Genomic DNA, 14,793 nt, shown 5'->3' with positions numbered 1-14,793 from the left:
AGATAAGCAGAGACCATTTCGAGAAGGCCTGTGGAGCACCCCAGCAGATTTGGGCTCAGATCCTCCTCATCCTCCACAGCTGCATACCAGCCTGTCCCATCTGTAACACAAGCAGATAGCCAGATTAATTGTAGAGATGAACCTCACGAAATAACTATGCATCAATTTAGTATCAACACTTTAAGGTTTTCACATTTGCTTTTTCTTTATTTGGAAAACAATAGAAAATGTATTTGAAAATAATGGATAAGATGGAACTAAACATTCCAGTTCAGAAGTTTTGATCACTTAGTATAGAGTAATTCGATAATATGATGGTACAGTTGCTGGCTGACATTGGAAATTAAATTATTATTCTTGATTAAAAAAAATCAAAGCTAATTAATAATCAATGTGAGAGAGCAAAGTTTTAATGCATGAGCATTTCTTTTAATAAGGACTTTATCCCTGGAAGGTATAATTAAATAGTTTTCACAAAATTTTAGAAAAAGTATCTATATAATAAGCAAGGATTGGCCACTTAGTTAATCTGCTGGTTATTACAACATTCTCCATTGTCAAAATGTGTAAAAAAACTATCACATTTCTTGTGAGTTCCCATTGATTTCAAAAATCAATTCCTTACTAAAAGCCTCTAAAACATTCATTACTTAGGTCTCTGAATATAGTGAGAGAAAGTACATGTAATGAATATAAAGAAAAGAGAGAGTTCTTCTTAATGCACTGGGAGGAAATCCTGTCCTTTTTTCCATTTTGTCTATCAGCATGACTTACTTCCACCTTTTCCTTCAGCTCATTGAGCTAAATTTACTCATAAAACATTTTTAAGAAGCCAGCAAATAGTCTCTTGGTTTCTTGGAATGAGAAACGCTACCTTTAGTCCACTGAAATGAAAAATAATTCTTGAATGTGTCATGAAATTACAGATTCACCTATCTCACCGGGCAGTAGGAAACTCATTATGGCCCTTTCTGCAATTTGAAGCCAGGATGTTTAAGACACTGCAGAATCATTTCTCAGGCATTGCTTCCCATTTGTTTCAGTGTAGATTAAGGGGAGGCAAATGATTGCACTGGAGCAGGAAATTGGAAAGCCATCTGTTTTAGCAGGAGAGAGAAGGAGAGTAAGGAAGAAATGGAAACATGGAACAATGTACAAAAGCATAGAAAGAAAAGAGCTATTAGGCATTTTAGAAAAGAAGAGATGGGAAATAAAGTTGGTAAATTGGCTTTCAGAGGAATAAAGGAAGTTGTTAACCCTGGTAACAGTCTAGGAGTGAGTGAGCATAAGCATGCTGGGTTACATTAGGATGGATTTCTTAAAGAGGCACTCACATGTGATAAATGCTTAAATCGTAAATTTTGAAATGGGGTAAGTGGCCTTGCTCCCTCCTTTATTTCACAAGTGTCTTCAGTGACATACTTTGGTTTGTATTTTTTTCACCACAAAAATATGATGTTAAAGTAATAAAGGACATAGATTATACAGAACACAGAGAAACACCATTTATAAGACCACTATTTTCTAAAATACTAGTTTTACATTTGTGTAATTTTCCAATGCTGGGGATTGTTTCCAGGGCTTTTCACATAGTAGACAGGTGATATTCATCTGAACTTTGATGTTAGCCCTCAGAAATCTGGATTAGAATTATGAAAAATTCTTAGAACTCAATTACATTTTATATAGATGTCACAGATATTTTCATCTCTACAGAGGACCAAATAATTTCTGTTCATTTTATGAGATGTGGCTAGTTTGTTAATTGGCTCTCTTCACATGTTACCCTGTTAATTCTAGTAATTAAAGGTTCATCTTTACAAACACGTTTGATTTGGAGGGAGAATGTAAGGTTAAGGCACAGAGCAGTAAAGAGACCACTATGCACAGAAATGACCAAAAACATTGTTAACCATGTCATGTAATTTTCAAGGATCAAGATAAATATTCGTAACTTAAAGAAAGCATTAGAAAGCATTTACACTTTTGTAGCCTTTTGCTGAAAAATACAACTGTTTTTGTTGTTGTTGTTGTTGTTTTTTGTGACCTATTCTGATCGCCACAAGGAAAGTTTTTTAAATGCTTCTTGCAGATCAATGCTTATGTAAATATTTTCTATCTATTCTTCAAAGAAAGAGTTACTAAGGTATTATTAAAGTACAAAAATGTTTTATGCCAGATAGGAACAAACTAGGCATTATTTATAGAAAAGTATTTAAATAGTTGTGTGACCATGAACATACATTGCGTATTATTAAGAAACAAATACACATGAAAAAATCTTGATCACCTTGGTCCATATTCATAGACTTTTCTATAGTTAGAGTGCTAGATTACTATAATTATACTTTCAAAATTCTGTTGTTAATTGCTAAGAATTTCTTATATAAACATCATATGTTACTTACCTGCTATTATTAATTTGCAACTCTTCCTAGGTGCCTTTTATTAACTGGGTCTTGATTTTTTTTTTTAATTTTTGTTATTAACTTATTCTTGTTACATCTCAATGTTTATCCCATCCCTTGTATCCTCCCATTCTTCCCACCCTCCCATTTTCCCATTATTCCCCTCCCCTATAACTGTTCCTGAGGGGGATTACCTCCCCCTGTATATGCTTATAGGGTATCAAGTCTCTTCTTGGTAACCTGCTGTCCTTCCTCTGAGTGCCACCAGGTCTCCCCCTCCAGGGGACATCTATCTGGTGCTATCTCAGAAAAATGGGAATAGGGCTTCCTCAAGACCGAGCTATTCCACTCCTTAGAGTATACCCAGAAGATGATCCAACACACAACAAGAAAATTTGCTCAACCATGTTCATAGCAGCCTTATTCATAATAACTGGAACATGGAAACAGTCTAAGTGTCCATCAGTAGAAGAATGGATAAAGAAACTGTGGTACATATACACTATGGAATACTACTCAGCTATTAAAAACAAGGGTCTTGATTTTTGTATACAGAGTTGTGCAAAATTATATCTATCTTGTAGAGTTGCAAAATATTAAAGAAATTTGTGCAATATTTACACCAGGACTTGAAGCAGAAAGACTAATAATAGCAAATAAATAATGAGTCTTATTTTAACTTTCCAAACATTGAAAATAAACATGCTACATAGCTGAACAAATTAGTGGATGCATAAATCCAGATCCATTGCATTTTTCCTTTTGTTTTGTGATGGGATCTTACTGCAATTGTTTTTCTGAGGAATATTGTTCACTGACATTACTTATAGGCAGAGGCATTACCGGCTCTCTATTTCATATTAGGGACTTCTAAAGCATTCCTGTAAAGAAACTCATTTCGGAAAATAAAGTGCATACAATATACAAAAGGTTTAAGATTTTTGTATGAGCTCATTATAGTCTACAGAAAGTTAAGCTCTCTTTTGCTTTCTCTGAAATGACAATGGGTTATGTGGAATTTATGAAGGAAATGAGAACATAATCAGAAAAAATTATCTACTTTTTCACCTATAAAAGTCAAGATATGGATTGACTTCCCCCATGAAAACCTAGTGATGAGGCTTTTTATAAGTTATTTTCTGTCTTATAGTGAGTTAAAAACAAAAAGAGTACCAGCAAATGATTGGAGCTGTTCTAATGAGTTTTTACCCCTGTGGAATTAAATATTCCTAATCAAGTACTTGTCATTTTACCTCTGACCCAAGAAAAGGGATAAAAAAATAAACAGATAACTATACCTGACTTATAATAATACACAAGAGGTGTTTCTGTTTTAAGATTGGATAGTATTTCATTTTAGTAAATTAATCTATTTTATATTTTAGAGATTACTATTATAAAGTGAAATTTGTAGGTCAAAGGAGGGAAATCTCTAGGAAAAATTGTACTCATTGACCTTGTGAGAAAGCTCAATGCACAGACATTATTCCGTTTGTTCAACTTCACATCATTAGGTCATAATTCCATAAAGTATCAGAATATTATGTGACTTAAAATGTGACCACCAGCTGGGCATGGTGGTCCATGCCTGCAATCCCAACACTTAAGGAGGTAGAAGTGGGCAGGTCTCTGTAAGTTTGAGGCTAGCCTTCTCTACCAAGTGAGTAAAGGACAGTCAAGGCCATACAGAGAAACCTGGTCTCAAAAAACAATCTAACTAACTAACTAACTAACTAACTAACAAAAAAGACCACCAAACAGTGTGGGTGGTTATGAGACTACTACTTTTCAGAAACCTTTTAAAAATATTTTATATTTGCTGTTTTTTTTTTCAATCACAGCACTTTAAAAATTTCTTTATCTAATCTTGCAGAGAAAATACAAAAAAAAAAAAAAAAACCCGCATTCATCAAAATGTAGCATCTTTATATGGAGAAAACCTATTGTAATTATGAACTATGCTTATTAGGGCTATAGGAAATAAGAAAGAGATAAGCCTATCCATTTCATATTCATTGGTTATCTATAAAGCCTAAGCCTGTTCACAGCTTGAGCATCTATTTAATGGCCCCCTATTGTTTGTATGTAGCTTCCATGTCATTCTTTCATGAGCAATATACATTTGAAATAATATTATATAACCAAGTTCATTTACACATCAAAATGCCCTTTTATTCTCAATAATTACGGTAAACATAGAATTTGAACTTGAGTTTTCCCCTGTGTTATACCCTTATTTGCTTTATCTATGTCACACACCAAAATAGTTCTTTTAACCAAAGGGCTAACAGGCCTATCATCACTTGCACAATAAGCACCCGGGTAAGAAAGCAAGTAGCTGATTATGGAGAATTCCACTGCCATTTCTCAAGCCCCACTGAGTTCAGTAATACGTATTGACCAAGAACAAATGTGTTTTCTCTCCATGGGTCACACTTTCAGCAGTTTTTTTATTGCTCCAACTTTGAAAAGAAAAAATGTATTGTGATCCATCCAGCATGTGGAGCTAACAGGGATCTCTAATCTATAAATGACATTAATGCTAATTATGATCTAAGTTAACTGTATTGATCACATAATTATTTTTCTTCAGCATTAAGACATGGTAACCTTTCCTATTAAGTCAGGACATTAGCTACATAAACAATAATATTACCTAAAAATAAAATGAAATGCGACAATGAAACAATGTTTCATTTCATTGTAAAGTGAACCAAAAATCAAGATGATTATCTGTTAAAATTAATATTGATGATTTTATTTCCAGAAAATGATGATAATAGTAGTTAAAAGAAACATCAGAACACAACCAAAAAAATAATCCCGTAAAAATCAGGTATTTTATAAATATGATTCTTTATTATACTGAGTGAGTTAATACAGATCCAGAAAGAAAAACCTGTTTTCTCTCATATATAGATGGTAGGTTGAATTTCTAAATGTATGTTTCATTTCAAAAAGAATAATGACTAGTAAGCTAGTAATGACTATTGAGGATAGGAATCTGTCAATGTGAGAGAAGGAGAGTGATGTGAAATAACCTGTTAAAAGGAAAGACATGAGTAGGAAAGCTTAAAGGGTGGAGGATTAGAGGGAAGGGTAGTAGAGGGATATACCGTATAATATAGTTTACTCAATCTACAGGCCTTCTTAAAGGAGTCATATAGAAACCTGTTATAGAAAATTACATAGCTGTATGTATTATAATTTAAATAGTTACTCTATAATGGGCAAACACTCTTCTACAAAACGCTGTAGGCCAATAAATTAAAAAAACAACAGCATTGTTACCTGTTACCTCTTTTGGAGTTGTCATCTAGTGGCATTTTATTACTTTCTCCAATTCATTACTGGCTACCACCATTGCTCTTAGAACCCTCCAGAAGGTATTAGTAAGACCAGAGTGCTAAAGAGGTCATATCCATGAGTTGCAGAACACTGATGAATTAAACTGATAACTCAAAACTTCATCCTTGCTTACTAGGGCATGAGGGTGCTAATGTTTGCAACCGTTAAAAATATAAAATAATATAAAAGCAATCATAATCTTAAACAGCTGGGAATCTTGCTAGCCACAGTAATGACTGGTCTGAAAAGGCAATAAGTGGCATGAATGTTATGGAAATAACAAAATACTTTATGATTGGATTTAAGGTTATCGTCACATACTGGAAGTCATAATCAGCACTGTTATTGTGGTCAAGAACCAGTGATCAGATAGGTCATGGATTCTGTGAAAAAAACCTACTATTATTATTATGATCTATGGGTAATTTAATAAGCTATCTTCGGATGTCTTATTGCCACTCTCATTGACTTAGTGCTACACCAAAGTATTAGAGCATCTCTCTACATGCCTTCCAAGAAACCTTCTTCTTTCGGTCTATAGTGCTTAACTCAGAAGCCTATAGCTGGTGAAGAATATGAGAATGGGATATATATATTACACTTCCCAAACCAAGGTTTCCTGATCATTGTGTAAAAAAGGTACAGAAAGATTGTAAGAATCATGTGTATAAGATGACAGTAAAGAAATTTTATTTTTTCATAAAATTTCATTTACTCATCTCATCTTTTTGGTGAAGTAACATCTGTCATTACAGTGTGCACAAGACCTGTGCAATCTTAGTATGAAGTAAGAGGTTAACATGCAGCCCCATACCTGGCTAAAGGGCTACTGGAAATTTATATATTTCAAGCAAGAGAAATTTAGTTTTTCTTATTAGCATGAACCTTGATAGGTAGAAAAAGCTCCAGGAGTTTCTCCCCACACATGATATTTGTGCTAACATAAATTTGATTCAAGGCACTTAAGAAAAACAGAAAGACAGGAAATTAAATTGGTAGAGGTGAGGGTCCATCTGGAAGGAGTTGGAAACTTGTGAATATAATCCAAATACATTATGTGTAATTGTAAATATGTAAGGAAATATCATTGCAAAGTATTGATAAATTACATTTTTCAATACCTTCCATATTCTAGCCCCTGTATGCTCTTTTGTGGAAAATCACTACAATGTATATTTATTTTTAAAAATTGATAATTTCCACTATTGTGTTACAGTTTTCAACTGAGAATATTATATAATGTGTATATACATATAGTCTTGCATAATGTATTTAGTATTTTAAATATATTTCATGTAGTATCATATAAATAATTTCTAATATAATATTCTAGGAAATAAACACAGATTTTAAGACTAGTTATAATTATATTCCCTCCAATTATTTTCAAAGAAGTCTGAATTTTTGCCATTGGGATAAACAATGTCCTCCCTCCAGACTGGATTAATTTAGTTTTTAATGATGTATTTATTTTTATTTTATGTGCATTAGTGTTTTGCCTGCATGTGTGCCTGTGTGAGGGTATGAGATACTCTGAAACTGACATTTTAGACAGTTGTGAGCTGCCATGTGGGTGCTGGGAATTGAACTCGTATCCATTGGAAAAGCAGACATTAATATTAACAACTGAGCCATCTCTCAGGTCCTTAATTACTTTCAAGATTAAATGTGGTGATTTCTAGTGATTAGGGTATCTGATAAACATAGCATATTTATATTTTAAGATTTATGATTTACATTATTAAATATATCACATAAATAATTATTGACATAATTCTAAGGTATCTTATTGAAAACCTTTCATTCAAGCTCATACATAACATTAAAATGTTTATTGATACTTGGACTACCACAAAAATGTGCTTTAAAATCTCAATGAATAATGTGTCATTGTACTCCATTAAACATGCAAATAAGCATTTGTGTATCCACACAGATTATAAATAAATTAAAATGCCATCACTGAGCTCTGTGGAACTTTTCATCTTTATGGCACATTTTATATATTTTACACAACTGTAATGTTATTTGGAATCTGCATCATTTCTTTTACAATATTTATGTTCGGTGTCAAGAACTAAGTAAAATTTTCTTCAGAAAAAATTACTTGAACCTCATAGAAAATTTAATCCTTCACAAATATGGAAACAAGTATCTTATTAAGTTTTTACCTGTGCATAACATGTAAATTTATCTAATCATTAAAGATACTAACACATCTCTCCTTGTGGTTTACTTGGTTAGTATTCTACATTAGAATGAAAGACTTTTTATTTTTTACTTTTTACATACACATTTATATTAGTACATATATATATATATATATATATATGTATGTATGTATGTATACAGTAAATTACCTACAGGAAGAAGAACCACGAAACAATCAGAAATCACATAAATGTTACTTTCATAGTGTTTTTGCTATTTTTATTTGTCAACCTTCAAGAACACATCTTTTCTACTTGGTACATATAAAATTCTGAATGTAAACCAATATCTATCATATACCATCTTTATCAACTTAAAACATCTATCTAGACCAAAAATAGCATTAACCCCTTAACAACTAAGCTTAATTGTAAAACTAAACTGTCAGGTCTTCAACCCCAGCAGAGACTTGAATAGAAATAAAATTAATATCCTGAGTATACTGGGAGTGCAGGTTAGCAGCTTCCCAAACAAGAAGATGAAAGAGATTGTTTGTTGCCTGAGCCATCACCCAAAACTCTCTTAATGTTGGAGCATCATGTTCAGCCCTCTAGGCCAATGTAACTGACAGACATATTTGTGATGCAGGAGCTATTGAGGACTTGCTTACTCTTTCTCAGCAGAGTTTGGCCATGGACTCTGCCTGCAACCAAGCTTGTCCATTTTTAGGAAGTATACTGTCTGTGGTATTAATGAGGACATTTTCAGTGTCTTGTTCGCCACATTTGAAGTCATCTACATGAGGAGGTTCTTTGATGCTCATCATCTTCTTTGAGGTAACCTGCATGTTGCCAGGAGTTAATTTGTCTCATTGTTGATGAATCCCTAAAATAATAAAAACCTCTTTAAATTCCATGTTCTGTAGATCTCTGAGGATTTTGAAGACTGGTGAAATAGTTAGAATGAAAGGTTCTTAAAGGGAAGACTATTGTCTCTTTCTGTATTTTCTCTTAAAGAGAAGACTTTTCTCTCTGTATTTTCTAAATAACATATATTGGCTGGAAAATAAAAAATATTCATTTGGTATTAGATGTTTGAGGATTTATAATTAATTGGTAAAATTTCAAAAATACTGTTTAAATATTTTAACTCATTCCTGCATCTTGTTTTTCAAATCATATTGTATTTACAACTTGTTTCTAAATTAATCTAATATTTTCTTTCTGCCCAATATTTTTATTTATTTTATTTTATTTTTTATTTTTTTATTAATTTATTCTTGGTACATCTCAATGTTTATCCCATCCCTTGTATCCTCCCATTCATCCCTCCCTCCCCAGAGGGTCCTAGAAACCTACAAGTAGAACATTATGATAGGCAGATTTGGTCCCAGGGGTCCCGCTCAAACTAAGGCACCAGCCAAGGACAATACAGGCGGTAAACTTTAAACCCCTACCCAGATCTAGCCAATGGTCAGAACAGTCTCCACAGTTGAGTGGAGAGTGGGATATGACTTTCTCACGTACTCTGGTGCCTCACATTTGACCATGTCCCCTGGAGGGGGAGACCTGGAGGCACTCAGAGGAAGGACAGCAGGTTACTAAGAAGACACTTGATACCCTATGAGCTGCCCAATATTTTTAATCAATTTAACATCATTTTTAGTAGTGAATAAATAATTATGTGAAATTTCATGTGCTACTATTATTTTTTTTTTCTTTTTTTTTTTTTTTTTTTTTTTTTTTTTTTTTATTAATTTATTCTTGTTACATCTCAATGTTTATCCCATCCCTTGTATCCTCCCATTCCTCCCCCCCCCATTTGCCCATTATTCCCCTCCCCTATGACTGTTCCTGAGGGGGATTACGTCCCCCTATATATTCTCATAGGGTATCAAGTCTCTTCTTGGCTACTTGCTGTCCTTCCTCTGAGTGCCACCAGGTCTCCCCCTCCAGGGGACATGGTCAAATGTGAGGCACCAGAGTATGTGAGAAAGTCGTATCACACTCTCCACTCAACTGTGGAGAATATTCTGACCATTGGCTAGATCTGGGAAGGGGTTTAAAGTTTACCTCCTGTATTGTCCTTGGCTGGTGCCTTAGTTTGAGCGGGACCCCTGGGCCCAAATCTGCCTATCATATTGTTCTACTTGTAGATTTCTAGGACCCTCTGGATCCTTTTATTTTGCTGTTCTCCCATGCGTCTCTCATTTAGAGTCCCAATAGGATGCCTTCCCCTCTGTCCCAGTTTCCTGGTAAGTGAAGGCTTTCGTGGGACATGCCCCTTGGGCTAGTATGCAGATATAAGTGAGTATATACCATTTGATTCTTTCTGCTTCTGGGTTAACTCACTCATTATGATCATTTCTAGCTCAATCCATTTATCCACAAATTTCGGGAATTCCTTGTTTTTAATAGCTGAGTAGTATTCCATAGTGTATATGTACCACAGTTTCTTTATCCACTCTTCTACTGAGGGACACTTAGGCTGTTTCCATGTTCTGGCTATTATGAATAAGGCTGCTATGAACATGGTTGAGCAAATTTTCTTGTTGTGTGCTGGAGCATCTTCTGGGTATATTCCAAGGAGTGGAATAGCTGGGTCTTGAGGAAGCCCTATTCCCATTTTTCTGAGATAGCACCAGATAGATTTCCAAAGTGGCTGTACTAGTTTGCATTCCCACCAGCAATGAAGGAGTGTTCCTCTCTCCCCACATCCTCGCCAGCATGTGGTGTCGCTTGAATTTTTGATCTTAGCCATTCTGATGGGTGTAAGATGGAATCTCAGAGTTGTTTTGATTTGCATTTCCCTGATGACTAAGGAGGTTGAGCATTTCTTTAAGTGTTTCTCAGCCATTTGATACTCCTCTGTTGAGAATTCTCTGTTTAGTTCCAAGCCCCATTTCTCAATTGGGTTATTCGGTTTGGTGGTGTTTAATTTCTTGAGTTCTTTATATATTTTGGATATTAGACCTTTGTCAGATGTAGGGTTGGTGAAGATTTTTTCCCAGTCTGTAGGCTGTCGCTTTGTTCTCTTGACAGTGTCTCCTGCCTTACAGAAGCTTCTCAGCCTCATGAGGTCCCATTTATTAATGGTTGACATTAAGGCCTGGGCCGTTGGTGTTCTGTTCAGGAAGTTGTCTCCTGTGCCAATATGTTCCAGGCTCTTTCCCACTTTTTCTTCTGAGTGGCTTAGTGTCTCTGGTTTTATGTTGAGGTCTTTAATCCACTTGGATTTGAGTTTTGTGCAAGGTGACAAATATGGGTCCAGTTTGATACAAAATTATTTTTTATTTTCAATCTTACAAATATCTTTTATTCAAAAGTATTAAACTGGCCTAAAGATATTAGGAATGATAGGCAATGATGCATATCTCAAAAGTAAATAACAGCAACATTCATGTCTATCAGGCAACATTAAAATTATTTTAGTATATTAGTAATGTATGTTTTATCTTTGTTTAACCCTCTTTAGAAAGGTACATTTTATTTTTAAGTTATATGTATATGTGTGTGTGTATGTGTAAAATTCAAAATAGGAAATGCATAGTTATAAATAGGAACGAAATTAAGTAGTCAAATACAAATAAATACTGTTTTTCTATTTTTGATATTATGTTTTCATTTAAATTGTATTGCGTGTCATAAAAAAGTTGACATCTGATGAAAATGGAACAAATATTATTTTTATTGACATCATTTGAAATCCATAATGTAAATTTATCTCAGAGTCTTTTCTGTCTCTTGTTCTAAGACTTCAGGACTCCTGGAAAAAAGGAGATGGAAACATTTTAAGAACCAGAAGTTGGGTGAACTAGAGAAAAACAGTGCCTAATAAGCCTACTAGACACAACAGGACCACTGGTCATGATTTCACAGTAGCAAGTCTATATGAGATCAAATCCATCAGTGTGGGAGCTTGACAAGATCACAGTACTCAATCTAGTTGAGAAGCTACTGACAGTTTTCTTTAAAGCTGTTGTCACTGGGAAGGCAACCATATTCCAGTAGATGGATGTGAATGTTTGTACCTAGTCTTAGTGTAACTTGTTATGCCACGTTCAGTTGCCCATCCTGGGAAGTCTGCTCCTTTCTGGAGAGAAGCACAGGAGGAGTACATCTTGGAAAGAGAGGAGGTTGGGACACTAGAAGGAGTGGAGGGGGATGAAACTGGGGTCAGATGTAATGTGTGAGAAAAGAATAAAGAAAATCTAAAAACCTGTTTTCTTGTTACTATTTGTTGCAACAATTGAAAGCAAATTTTATAAAATAAACAAAGTTTATTACTGGGAATGAGTGGAAGAGGGAGTAGACCTGAGAAGACTATTTAACAGTATAGGGAGTGGATGTAATCAAAATACATTGCTATATGTATGAAATTCTCAATGAATTAATAAGTTTATTATATGTGAGGCACCAGAGTACGTGAGAAAGTCATATCCCACTCTCCACTCAAATGTGGAGACTGTTCTGACCATTGGCTAGATCTGGGTAGGGGTTTAAAGTTTACCGCCTGTATTGTCCTTGGCTGGTGCCTTAGTTTGAGCGGGACCCGTGGGCCCAAATCTGCCTATCATATTGTTCTACTTGTAGATTTCTAGGACCCTCTCTCTGGATCTTCTTCTTTGCTATTCTCCCATGCTTCTCTCATCTAGAGTCCCAATAGGATGTCCTCCCCTCTGTCCCAGTTTCCTGGTAAGTGAAGGCTTTCGTGGGCCATGCCCCTTGGGCTAGTATGCAGATATAAGTGAGTATATACCGTTTGAGTCTTTCTGCTTCTGGGTTAACTCACTCATTATGACCTGGTGGCACTCAGAGGAAGGACCCCAGGTTACTAAGAAGAGACTTGATACCCTATGAGTATATACAGGGGGAGGTAATCCCGCTCAGGAACAGTCATAGGGGAGGGGAATAAGGGGAAAATGGAAGAGAGGGAAGAATGGGAGGATACAAGGAATGGGATAACCATTGAGATGTAACAAGAGTAAATTAATAAAAAAAAGAAAAATAAAAAAATAAATGAATAAATTATCGTAAAAGTATCTCTTCAGGATGGTATGGAGAGACATACCTATAGTGCAAACAGTACTTGCAGGTAGAAAGGTCATGAGGACTGGGCAAGCTGGGGATATACAGAAAGATTTTCTTTTCTTTCTTTTTCTTTCCGATTTTCTTTTTTTAATTTTATTTATTTTTTTATTTTATTTATTTATTTTTATTAATTTATTCTTGTTACATCTCAATGTTTATCACATCCCTTGTATCCTCCCATTCCTCCCCCCCCCATTTTCCCATTATTCCCCTCCCCTATGACTGTTCCTGAGGGGGATTACGTCCCCCTATATATTCTCATAGGGTATCAAGTCTCTTCTTGGCTACCTGCTGTCCTTCCCCTGAGTGCCACCAGGTCTCCCCCTCCAGGGGACATGGTCAAATGTGAGGCACCAGAGTACGTGAGAAAGTCGTATCATACTCTCCACTCAACTATGGAGAATATTCTGATCATTGGCTAGATCTGGGAAGGGGTTTAAAGTTTACCTCCTGTATTGTCCTTGGCTGGTGCCTTAGTTTGAGCGGGACCCCTGGGCCCAAATCTGCCTATCATATTGTTCTACTTGTAGATTTCTAGGACCCTCTGTATCCTTTTATTTTGCTGTTCTCCCATGCGTCTCTCATTTAGAGTCCCAATAGGATGCCTTCCCCTCTGTCCCAGTTTCCTGGTAAGTGAAGGCTTTCGTGGGACATGCCCCTTGGGCTAGTATGCAGATATAAGTGAGTATATACCATTTGATTCTTTCTGCTTCTGGGTTAACTCACTCATTATGATCATTTCTAGCTCTATCCATAACACTAATAGTAACAATAAAAATAAACAAATAGCCCCGTTTTATTTAAATATGTCTGGTTCAAAGTCTCTCTTGAGTATATTATGAATACAAAGTCTCTTGAGCCTATTTTAGAGATCTAAATCAATAGTTCTATGGAAGGCATCTTTGCATAAGTAATTTTAGTACTTAACCTCATCGTTTAGAACATATGTTCATGTTTTTCCTTCCAGGAAGAGTTTATGAGTAAGTATTGAATCACGTGTTAAAACTTAGCAACAGATTTCTTGACTAACTCTATTCTCCATGCTGAGATTTCTCTGGCCTGAGCTTGCACAGTATTGTGAATGCTGTCACTACTGTTATGAGTTTATATGTACAACTTTCTTGTTTTGTTTAGAAATTTCTGGTTTTGTTGTTATTGTTGTTTATAATTATCTACCATCTTTATCTTGTAATCCTCTTATAACTCTTCAATGGGAAAGGATGTACTACAGATATTAAATTAAGGCTTAGCACTCCAAGATATTTTATTTTCTATACACTGACTACTTTGGGGTCGCTGTATTAATTTCTACATACTGCAAAAATAAGATTCTCTAATGAGGGCTAGAAAGTTTACTAAACTTAGGTATAACAACACAGCATTAAGAGCAGGCTTACTATTATATCCTCTTAGTAAAACAATGATACTTGGTTCTTCCCCATGGCCTATGTTTTACCTAGCTATGCTTGCCTGTGAACCATGTATGCAATGGATTAAGCTTAGTTGAGCAGATATTAAATCCAATTGGAAAGTTGTTAGTTACTCTGATGACATTAGTACTAATGTGGCACCAGAGCGTATATCCCCATAAACTGCTTTTAACTATAACTTACAAGTTCCAGAGAAGGATAAGACTGATAATCATTTATCTCCCATGGGATTTGTGTATCACTTTTCAGTGCTCTGAAAACAACCTAGTAAAGATAAAGCTGCCAGGTCTTTACCATCTCAAATTCTCTAAGGCCTTGGATACAAATATAAAATATGTGATATTTTCAGCAAAAAGATCTTAGCTT

This window comes from Acomys russatus, chromosome 18 (genome assembly GCF_903995435.1).
Source record: "Acomys russatus chromosome 18, mAcoRus1.1, whole genome shotgun sequence".
Classification (NCBI taxonomy): domain Eukaryota; kingdom Metazoa; phylum Chordata; class Mammalia; order Rodentia; family Muridae; genus Acomys; species Acomys russatus.
This window is presented reverse-complemented; position numbering follows the sequence as displayed.